Here is a 10,854-nt window from a genome sequence, read left to right as displayed (position 1 = left end):
TTTTAAGCTGTGGATGGGGCAGCATTGTGTTTAGCTGTGGATGGGGCAGCATTGTTTTTAGCTGTGGATGGGGCAGCATTGTTTTAAGCTGTGGATGGGGCAGCATTGTGTTTAGCTGTGGATGGGGCAGCATTGTTTTAAGCTGTGGATGGGGCAGCATTGTTTTTAGCTGGTCCATAAGGTAGACGTTTGATGGCAGTACTGTTGTTTTTGTTCTGGAATCACTTTGTAAATAAACACCTTTGCACAGAATAACTTTTGCGGCTCCGCCATCTTTTTATTTTGATAGAGGTTAGGTTTTCCAGTTTAGCCTTCTGGCCTACTCTACATGACAGGTTGTCATGTGCCTTTTACTGAGGAGTGGCTTCTATCTGGCCACTCTACCATAAAGGCCTGATTGATGGAGTGCTGCAGAAATGGTTGTCCTTCTGGAAGGTTCTCCCATCTCCATAGAGGAGCTCAGTCAGAGTGACCATCGGGTTCTTGGTCACCTCCCTGACCAAGGCCCTTCTACCCCGATTGCTCAGTTTGGCCGGGCGGCCAGCTCTAGGAAGAGTCTTGATAGTTCCAAACTTCTACCATTTAAGAATGATGGAGGCCATTGTGTTCTTGGGGACCTATAATGCAGCAGACATTTTTTGGTAACCTTCCCCAGATCTGTGCCTCGACACAATCCTGTCTCGGAGCTCTACTGACAATTTCTTCGACCTCATGGCTCAATTTTTGCTCTGACATGCATTGTCAACTGTGGGACCTTATATAGACAGGTGTGTGCCTTTCAAGCAATGGGAACCTCCCCAAAGAGGAGAAACAGGTTAAAAAGGTCAGAGATAGGCTTGGTGATGACAGGGGCAGCAACCTTAAAGAAGAAATGGTCTAAACCATCTGACCCAGATGTTTTTTTGGACTCAGTGACTCAGTGACTGTTTTCTCGGACTCAGTGACCGCCTGCAGGGAGACACTTTGTAGTGGGGCAGGGGAAAAAGAGGGAGGAGCATCGGGGCTAGTCGCATTATAAGGGGTGGGAGATGAGGAAATGTTGGACGGGCAAGGAGGCTGAGTCAAATAGGAATCCTGACTTAAGAAGGTAGAGCAGCGCTTTATTATGGACAGACTTCTCCCCATTTTAGCTACTGTTGTATCAATATGTTTTGACCATGACAGTTTACAACCCAGGGTTACTCCAAGCAGTTTAGTCACCTCAACTTGCTCCATTTCCACATTATTCATTATGAGATGTAGTTGAGGTTTAGGGTTTAGTGAATGATTTGTCCCAAATACGATGCTTTTAGTTTAGGAAACATTTAGGACTAACTTATTCCTTACTACCAATTCCGAAACTAACTGCAGCTCTTGGTTAAGTGTTGCTGTCACGTTCTGACCTGAGTTCTTTTGGTTTTTCTTTGTTTTAGTATGGTCAGGGCGTGAGTTGGTGTGGGCAGTCTATGTTTTCTGTTTCTATGTGGGATTTCTTGTTTGGCCTGATATGGTTCTCAATCAAAGGCAGGTGTTGTTCATTGTCTCTGATTGGGAACCATATTTAGGTAGCCTGTTTTGTAGTGTGTTTTGTGGGTGATTGTTCCTGTTCGTGTGTTCCTGTTTTTGTCTGTGTTCACTAGTTCGGGACTGTAGCTTCGTTGGTTTTCGTCTGTTTATTGTTTTGTTCATAATTGAAAAGTATTCTAATAAATTATGGATACGTACCACGCTGCGCATTGGTCCTCCTCTCCTTCTCGTTTCTCCTCGTCAGATGAGAAGAAAGCCGTTACAGTTGCAGTCATTTCAGTCGCTGACGTGTATAGTCATTTGCATGCATAGACACACTGTCTCGCCCTGATCTGTTTCACCTGTCTTTGTGCTTGTCTCCACCCCCCTCCAGGTATCGCCCATCTTCCCCATCATCCCCTGGGTACTTATACCTGTGTTCTCTGTTTGTACGTGGCCAGTTTGTCTGGTTTGTCAAGTCAACCAGCGTTTTGTCTCTGCTCCTGCTTTTCCCCAGTCTCTCTTTTTCTCGCTCTCTTGGTTTTGACCAGTGCCTATCCTGACTCTGAGCCCACCTGCCTGACCACTCTGCCTGAGCCTGCCTGCTGTCCTGTGCCTTTACTTCTGAATTATCGGCCCCCTGCCTGCCTTGACCTGTCGTTTGCCTGCCCCTGTTGCTGTAATAAACATTGTTACTTCAACACAGTCTGCATTTGGGTCTTACCTTGATTCCTGATACACACTGGCCTTACTCAAAGCCAGTGGTATGTCAGTAAAAATTTAAAATGGTAAGGGGCCTAGACAGCTGCCCTGGGGAATTCCTGATTCTACCTGGATTATGTTTGAGAGGCTTCCATTAAAGAACACCCTCTGTGTTCCGTTAGACAGGTAACTCTTTATCCACAATATAGCAGAGGGTGTAAAGACATAACACATACGTTTTGCCAGCAGCCGACTGTGATCAATAATGTCAAAAGCCGCACCGAAGTCTAACAAAACAGCCCCCACAATATTTTTATCATCAATTTCTCTCAACCAATCATCAGTCATTTGTGTAAGTGCTGTGCTTGTTGAATGTCCTTCTCTATAAGCGTGCTGAAAGTCTGTCAATTTGTTTACTGTAAAATAGCATTGTATCTGGTCAAACACAATTTTTTACTAACGGTTGGTAACAGGCTGATCGGTCAGCTATTTGAGCCAGTTAACTTCTTTGGGCTGCAAGCCCGAAGCCGGGCACAATATGACAACAGCCACTTCAAGTGCAGGGCGCGAAATTCAAAATATATTTTTTTGAAATATTTAACTTTCACACATTAACAAGTCCAATACAGCATATGAAAGATAAACATCTTGTGAATCCAGCCAACATGTCCGATTTTTAAAATGTTTTACAGCGAAAACACCACGTATATTTATGTTAGCTCACCACCAAATACAAAAAAGGACAGACATTTTTCACAGCACAGGTAGCATGCACAAAACCAACCTAACTAACCAAGAACCAACCAAACTAACCAAGAAACAACTTCATCAGATGACAGTCTTATAACATGTTATTCAATAAATCTATGTTTTGTTCGAAAAATGTGCATATTTGAGCTATAAATCAGTTTTACATTGCAGCTACCATCACAGCTACCGTCAGAAATAGCACCGAAGCAGCCAGAGTAATTACAGACACCAACGTCAAATACATAAATACTCATCATAAAACATTTCTGAAAAATACATGGTGTACAGCAAATGAAAGACAGGCATCTTGTGATTCCAGCCAATATTTCCGATTTATTAAGTGTTTTACAGCGAAAACACAATATAGCATTATATTAGCTTACCACGATAGCCAGAAACACAAGCCATTTACCAGCAGCGAAAGTTAGCGATCGTAACAAACCAGCAAAAGATATATAATTTTTGACTAACCTTGATAAGCTTCATCAGATGACAGTCCTATAACATCAGGTTATACATACACTTATGTTTTGTTCGATATTTTGTGCATATTTAGAGCTGAAATCAGTGGTTATACATTGTGCTAACGTAGCAGCTTTTTCCCACAACGTCCGGATATTTTTCTGACACTCACATATTCTGACCAAATAACTATTCATAAACATTACAAAAAAATACATGTTGTATAGGAAATGATAGATACACTAGTTCTTAATGCAATCGCCGTGTTAGAATTCTAAAAATAACTTCATTACGACATCCAGCTTAGTTATAGCGAGAGAGTGCCCAAAATCTGGGCGCAAACTACTAGTACAACATGTTCGACAGATATATGAAATAGCATCATAAAATGGGTCCTACTTTTGATGATCTTCCATCAGAATGTTGTACAAGGGGTCCTTTGTCCAGAACAATCGTTGTTTGGATTTAGAATGTCCTCTTCTCCAGTCAATTAGCACGGAAAGCTAGCAAAGTGGCGCAAAGCTCTCCTTCCTGAACAAAGGCACACAACGCAACACGCCTAACGTCCCGAATAAATTTCAATAATCTAATAAAACTATATTGAAAAAACATACTTTACGATGATATTGTCACATTTATCATATAAAATCAAAGCCGGAGATATTAGTGGTTTATAACGACAGCTTTCCAGAAGGCAATCCCAGGCTCCTTCTCGCGCTTTCCAGAAAACAGGAAATGGGTGACACGTCATGCCAAGAGCTTTTATTCCACCTCAGACCAAGATAAACACTCCATTTCTTCTCTCACTGCCTATTGACATCTAGTGGAAGGTGTATGACGTGCATGTATACTAATACGTATCAAGCCCATTTATAGGCAGGCCCTAGAACAGAGCATCGTTTTCAGATTTTCCACTTCCTGATCAGGAAGTTTGCTGCAAAATGAGTTCTGTTTTACTCACAGATATAATTCAAACGGTTTTAGAAACTAGAGAGTGGTTTCTATCCAATAGTAATAATAATATGCATATTGTACGAGCAAGAATTGAGTACGAGGCCGTTTAATTTGGGAACACATTTTTTACGAAATGGCCCCCCCTATTGACAAGAAGTTTTAAGGTGCTCCAAAGCTTTTTACTGTCATTCTTTATGTCATTTCTATTGGTTTCATAGTGTAGTTTCTTCTTTTTTAATTTAGTTTAGTCACATGATTTCTCAATTTGCAAAAGGTTGACCAATCGGTTGTGCAGCCAGACTTATTTGCCATGCCTTTTGCCTCATCCCTCTCAACCAAACAATTTTTCAATTCCTTATCAATCCACGGGGGTTTAACAGTTTTTACAGTCATTTTCTTAATAAGCAATTTCATAAATGTGACAAGTGCAGTGTTATAATAATATAATCAATTGAATAATTGATTAGATGTTAAAATATCTGAGTTATTCGGAAAATTATAACTTTGTAATCTGAAGATTTTCCGTGGTGCCTCGACTTCCTAGTTAATTACATTTACATTATTAGTTTAATCACGTAATAATAATTACAGGGAATTTATTTGATAAAATAACTTTTTATCACTTTTAATGATGCCAAAGACACGACACCGCTTATACACTATATTAGGCCTAGACTTTGGAATTTTGGTTTTCCTAGATATGGCTACTATATTGTGATCACTACATCCTATGGATTTGGATACTGCTTTCAAGCAAATGTCTGCAGCATTAGTAAAGATGTGATCAATACATGTTGATGATTTCATTCCTGTGCTGTTTGTAACTACCCTGGTAGGTTGACTGATAACCTGAACCAGGTAGCAGCCAATGGTTACATTTTTAAGCTTTTTATTGAGTGGGCAGCTTGATGAAAGCCAGTCAATATTTAAAGCACCCAGAAAATATACCTCTCTGTTGATTTCATATACATTATCAAGCATTTCACACGTTATCCAGATACTGACTGTTAGCACTTGGTGGTCAATAGCAGCTTCCCACCAGAATGGGCTTTAGGTGAGGCAGATGAACCTGTAGCCATATTACTTCAACAGTATTTAACATGAGATCCTCTCTAAGCTTTACAGGAATGTGGTTCTGAATATAAACAGCAACACCTCCACCATTGGCATTTCTGTCTTTTCTGTCAATGTTATAACCTTGTATTTCTACCACTGTATCATCAAAGGTATTATCTAAGGGAGTTTCAGAGATAGTCAGAATATGAATGTCATCTGTTACTAGCAAATTATTGATTTCATGAACCTTGCTTCTTAAGCTACGTATATTAACGTGGGCTATTTTAAGCACTTTTCTTCTGGGATGCTTCCTTGCTTAACTGGGAAGCTTAGCAGCAGTAGATGTGCTCATGTTATTTATGTTAGTGGAGGGTGAGCTGCTCAGTGGATTTCCTCCTAGAGGACAACAGCTTAGTGCTAAGAGTATAATTGGTTCATAGGCACATGATTACTGCATACAATAGCTGTAGGATCAGTAGAGGCATTCAGGGCAGTTAAAGGGGCATTCGGGATCGGTGTGTCCCTTCCACGAGATGGTTGAGCTAACGTAGGCTAATGCAATTAGCATGAGGTTGTAAGTAACAAGCAAAATTTCCCAGGACATAGACATATCTGATATAGTCAGAAAGTTTAAATTCTTGTTAATCTAACTGCACTGTCCAATTTATAGTAGCTATTACAATGAAAGAATACCATGCTATTGTTTGAGGAGAGTGCACAATTTTGAACATGAAAAGTTATTAATAAACAAATTAGGCACATTTGGGCAGTCTTGATACAAAACTTTGAACGGAAATGCAATGGTTTATTGAAACGTTGCACATAAACTGATGGCATCTAGTGGCCAAAATCTAAACTGCACCTGGGCTGGAATAATACATTATGGCCTTTCTCTTGCATTTCAAAGATGGAACCAAAAAAATACAAAAGAACGGTTGTTTTTTTCTTCGTATTATCTTTTACCAGATCTATTGTGTTATATTATACTACATTCCATTTCCATAAACTTCAAAGTGTTTCCTTTCAAATGGTTCCAAGAATATGCATATCGTTGCTTCAGGGCCTGAGCTACAGACAGTTAGATTTGGGTATGTCATTTTAGGTGAAAATTGAAAAAAAGGGGCAAATCCTTAAGTTAAATTGTATCTACTGATGCCCCTGGTGTAGTGTACAATTGCTGAAGCGTTATGACAACTCTGCGTCACAATGGTAGGGATTAACTGAGCTGGGCTTGGGTCACTGATAAGTCATGGTCTCAACGCAGCCGTGCTGTGAAAGGATCCAGGAACCCAAATGATTTGGGTGGATCCCATCCTCCTTATAAAACCTGTTATGTTTCCAAAAGATATCAAAATTGTCAACAAAAGTTATACCTATTGAGCTGCAATAATCACGTAGCCAGTTTTGAAGAGAAAAAATCCGGCTAAAGCGTTCAATGCCACGATTCAGAGATGGCACAGGGCCAGATATGATGGGTCTTTTGTTAGTGTTTAGCAGAGAGTCAATTAACTCTTTAAAATCCAGTTTCAACTTTTCAGAACTGCCCTTCATAATGTCATTGAAACCCAAATGGACTAAGATATAATCGATTTCCATGTCCTGGCATAGTACATTCGGAAGCAGCTTAGTAATGGTATTTACTTGAGCTCCATGATAGGACATTGTTTATGCACCAGGAACGATCACATTTCTTTCCATGGAGCTGCTCAGAATCACGGCTGCTCAGAATCACGGCTGAGAAGGACGAGGAAATCCACCCAGGATTCGGAGAACCCTTTATGGACGAGTGAGAGGCAGGATAACTTGAGCCCGTTGCCCCCGGCGCCTGTCGCAGGCCTTAGACAGATGGAGAAGACCCACTCGATCCAGAGCAGGGACAGAAGGTTGTCGACGTCGACTTCGTAGTTGTAGGCACTGCGGCCACAGACACAGGAACCCCCAGCGACGAAGGTGCAGGAAGATCAGGCTCCAGGACTGCAAAACTATTAGTTGTTTGTATCCTCTCCGGGCCTCTCGTTGGGAGTGTAGGCTGCTTTGCGGGAAGTTGCTGCCTTCAGCTTCCACGGCTCGTGACATGCGACCATCGTTGATTGTCTTGCTCCTCTTGCTGTGGTCCTTCATCAACATGATGCTGTTGATGTGAGACATGACCAGCCTTTCAAAGCACTTCATGGCTACTGACGTGAGTGCTACGGGGCGGTAATAATTTAGGCAGGTTACATTCGCTTCCTTGGGCACAGGGACTATGGTGGTCTGTGTCGTGTCTTTGGCATCATTAAACTGAAGACTTATTTTATCAAATCAATTCTCTGTAAATATTATTACGTGATTATTCTAATCATGTAAATGTAATTAACTAGGAAGTCGGGGCACCAAGGAAAATTATCAGATTACAAAGCTATAATTTTCCTAATACAACTTTTCAGATATTTTAATATCTGATCAATTAGTCTTCTAATTTATGAGTTATTCTTTACCTCACATTAGTCTCATTCCAAACGTCGTAAATTGTTGGTTATCTGCACGAACCCAGTCTTCACTATGAATCATCCATACATCAATTGTCTCAGTCATTTATTTATTAACCTCTGTGGTACAAGTGGGACGCTAGCGTCCCACCTCGACAACAGTCAGTGAAATTGCAGGGCGCCAAATTCAAAACAACAGAAATCCCATAATTTAAATTCCTCAAACATACAAGTATTATCCCCCATTTTAAAGATAAACTTCTTGTAAATCCAACCACAGTGTCCGATTTCAAAAAGGCTTTACTGCGAAAGCACACCAAACGATTATGTTAGGTCAGTACCTAGTCACAGAAAAACACAGCCATTTTCCAGCCAAAGAGGAGTCACAAAAAGCAGAAATGGAGATAAAATTAATCACTAACCTTTGATGATCTTCATCAGATGACACTCATAGGACTTCATGTTACACAATACATGTATGTTTTATTCGATAAAGTTCATATTTATATCCAAAAATCTCAGTTTACATTGGCGCTATATGGTCAGTAATGTTGTGCCTCGAAAACATCCGGCGAATTTTCAGAGAGCCACATCAATTTACAGAAATACTCATAATAAACTTTGATAAAAGATACAAGGATTATGCACAGAATTATAGATATACTTCTCCTTAACGCAACCGCTGTGTCAGAAAAAGTGCAGATACCCGCCATGTTGTGGAGTCAGTAAAAGTCAGAAATAGCGTTATAAATATTTACTTACCTTCATCAGAATGCACTCCCACGAATCCCAGTTCTACAATAAATGTTTGATTTGTTCGATAAAGTCCATCATTTATGTCCAAATACCTCCTTTTGTTAACGCGTTCAGTTCACAATCCAAACTCACGAGGCGCGGGCAAGTCAAGGCGAAAGTTCAGACGAAAAGTTCCAAAAGTTATATTACAGTCCGTAGAAACATGTCAAACGATGTATAGAATCAATCTTTAGGATGTTTTTAACATAAATCTTCAATAATGTTCCAACCGGAGAATTCCTTTGTCTTTAGAATTGCAATGGAACGCAGGTCGCTCTCACGTGTACACGCGTGATCAGCTCATGGCACTCTGGCAGGCCTCTGGTTGAGTCAGCTCTCATTTGCCCCCACTTCACAGTAGAAGCCTCAAACAAGGTTCTAAAGACTGTTGACATCTAGTGGAGGCCTTAGGAAGTGCAATATGACCCCATAGACACTGTATATTCGATAGGCAATGAGTTGAAAAACTACAAACCTCAGATTTCCCACTTCCTGTTTGGATTTGTCTCAGGTTTTCACCTGCCATATGAGTTCTGTTATACTCACAGACATCATTCAAACTGTTTTAGAAACGTCAGAGTGTTTTCTATCCAATACTACTAATAATATGCATATATTAGCTTCTGGGCTAGAGTAGCAGGAAGTTTACTCTGGGCACGCTTTTCATCCGAATTTGAAAATGCTGCCCCCTATCCCAAACAGGATAAACAGAGTTATGGTAATGTGGCTGTATTGTCTCTCATGATATTCACAAAATTGTACAAAACGGACCAGTTCGTAGCTGGATTCTCCCCCGACCATGTAAACATTTTCCAAAACATGGACATCGTTCAGTTCTCAAGTTCTATGATGAAGAATGAGGTTCCTTTGTTCTCCTGTGAAACCTTTTCTCGCTACACTGCCTGGCCATGAGGAGAGAAAGTCCTCTAGGAATTTATGACCTGCCTAACAGAGCCTTGGGTGTAGGGGGAAGAGAGAGGTGGTGAGAAAGAGAGGGATGGTGCAGAGCGAGGGGGATGGTGCAGAGAGAGGGGGATGGTGCTCGCTGTACCCAAAGAGGGCCACGTCGTGACATCTGCTTGAAACATTACCGACTCGGTCAGGGAGAGGTCGAAAATGTTAGTTTAGACACTTGCCAGTTGGTCCGCATATGCTTTAAGTACAAGTCCTGGTAATCCGTCTGGCCCCGCGGCTTTGTGGATGTTGACATGATTAAAGGTCTTGCTCACATCAGCTACCACACAGTCGTCCGGAACAGCTGGTGCTCTCATGCATGCTTTCAGTGTTGCTTGCCTCGAAACAGGCATTTGTGGGCTATACTCTGCCTTGTCTCAGGATGGTAAGTTGGTGGTTGAAGGTATCCCTCTAGTGGTGTGGGGGCTGTGCTTTGGCAAAGTGGGTGGGGTTATATCCTTCCTGTTTGGCCCTGTCCGGGGGTATCATCGGATGGGGCCACAGTGTCTCCTGACCCCTCCTGTCTCAGCCTCCAGTATTTATGCTGCAGTAGTTAATGTGTCGAGGGGCTAGGGTCAGGTTGTTATATCTGGAGTACTTCTCCTGTCTTATCCAGTGTCCTGTGTGAATTTAAGTATGCTCTCTCTAATTCTCTCTTTCTTTCTCTCTCTCGGAGGACCTGAGCCCTAGGACCATGCCTCAGGATGACCTGGCATGATGACTCCTTGCTGTCCCCAGTCCACCTGGCCGTGCTCCAGTTTCAACTGTTCTGCCTGCGGCTATGGAACCCTGACCTGTTCACCGGACGTGCTACCTGTCCCAGACCTGCTGTTTTCAACTCTCTAGAGACAGCAGGAGCGGTAGAGATACTCTTAATGATCGGCTATGAAAAGCCAACTGACATTTACTCCTGAGGTGCTGCACCCTCGATAACTACTGTGATTATTATTATTTGACCATGCTGGTCATTTATGAACATTTGAACATCTTGGTCATGTTCTGTTATAATCTCCACCCGGCACAGCCAGAAGAGGACTGGCCACCCCTCATAGCCTGGTTCCTCTCTAGGTTTCTTCCTAGGTTTTGGCCTTTCTAGGGAGTTTTTCCTAGCCACCGTGCTTCTACACCTGCATTGCTTGCTGTTTGGGGTTTTAGGCTGGGTTTCTGTACATCACTTTGAGATATCAGCTGATGTACGAAGAGCTATATAAATACATTTGATAAAAGG

This window comes from Salvelinus alpinus, chromosome 7 (assembly GCF_045679555.1).
Source record: "Salvelinus alpinus chromosome 7, SLU_Salpinus.1, whole genome shotgun sequence".
NCBI classification, from domain to species: domain Eukaryota; kingdom Metazoa; phylum Chordata; class Actinopteri; order Salmoniformes; family Salmonidae; genus Salvelinus; species Salvelinus alpinus.
This window is presented reverse-complemented; position numbering follows the sequence as displayed.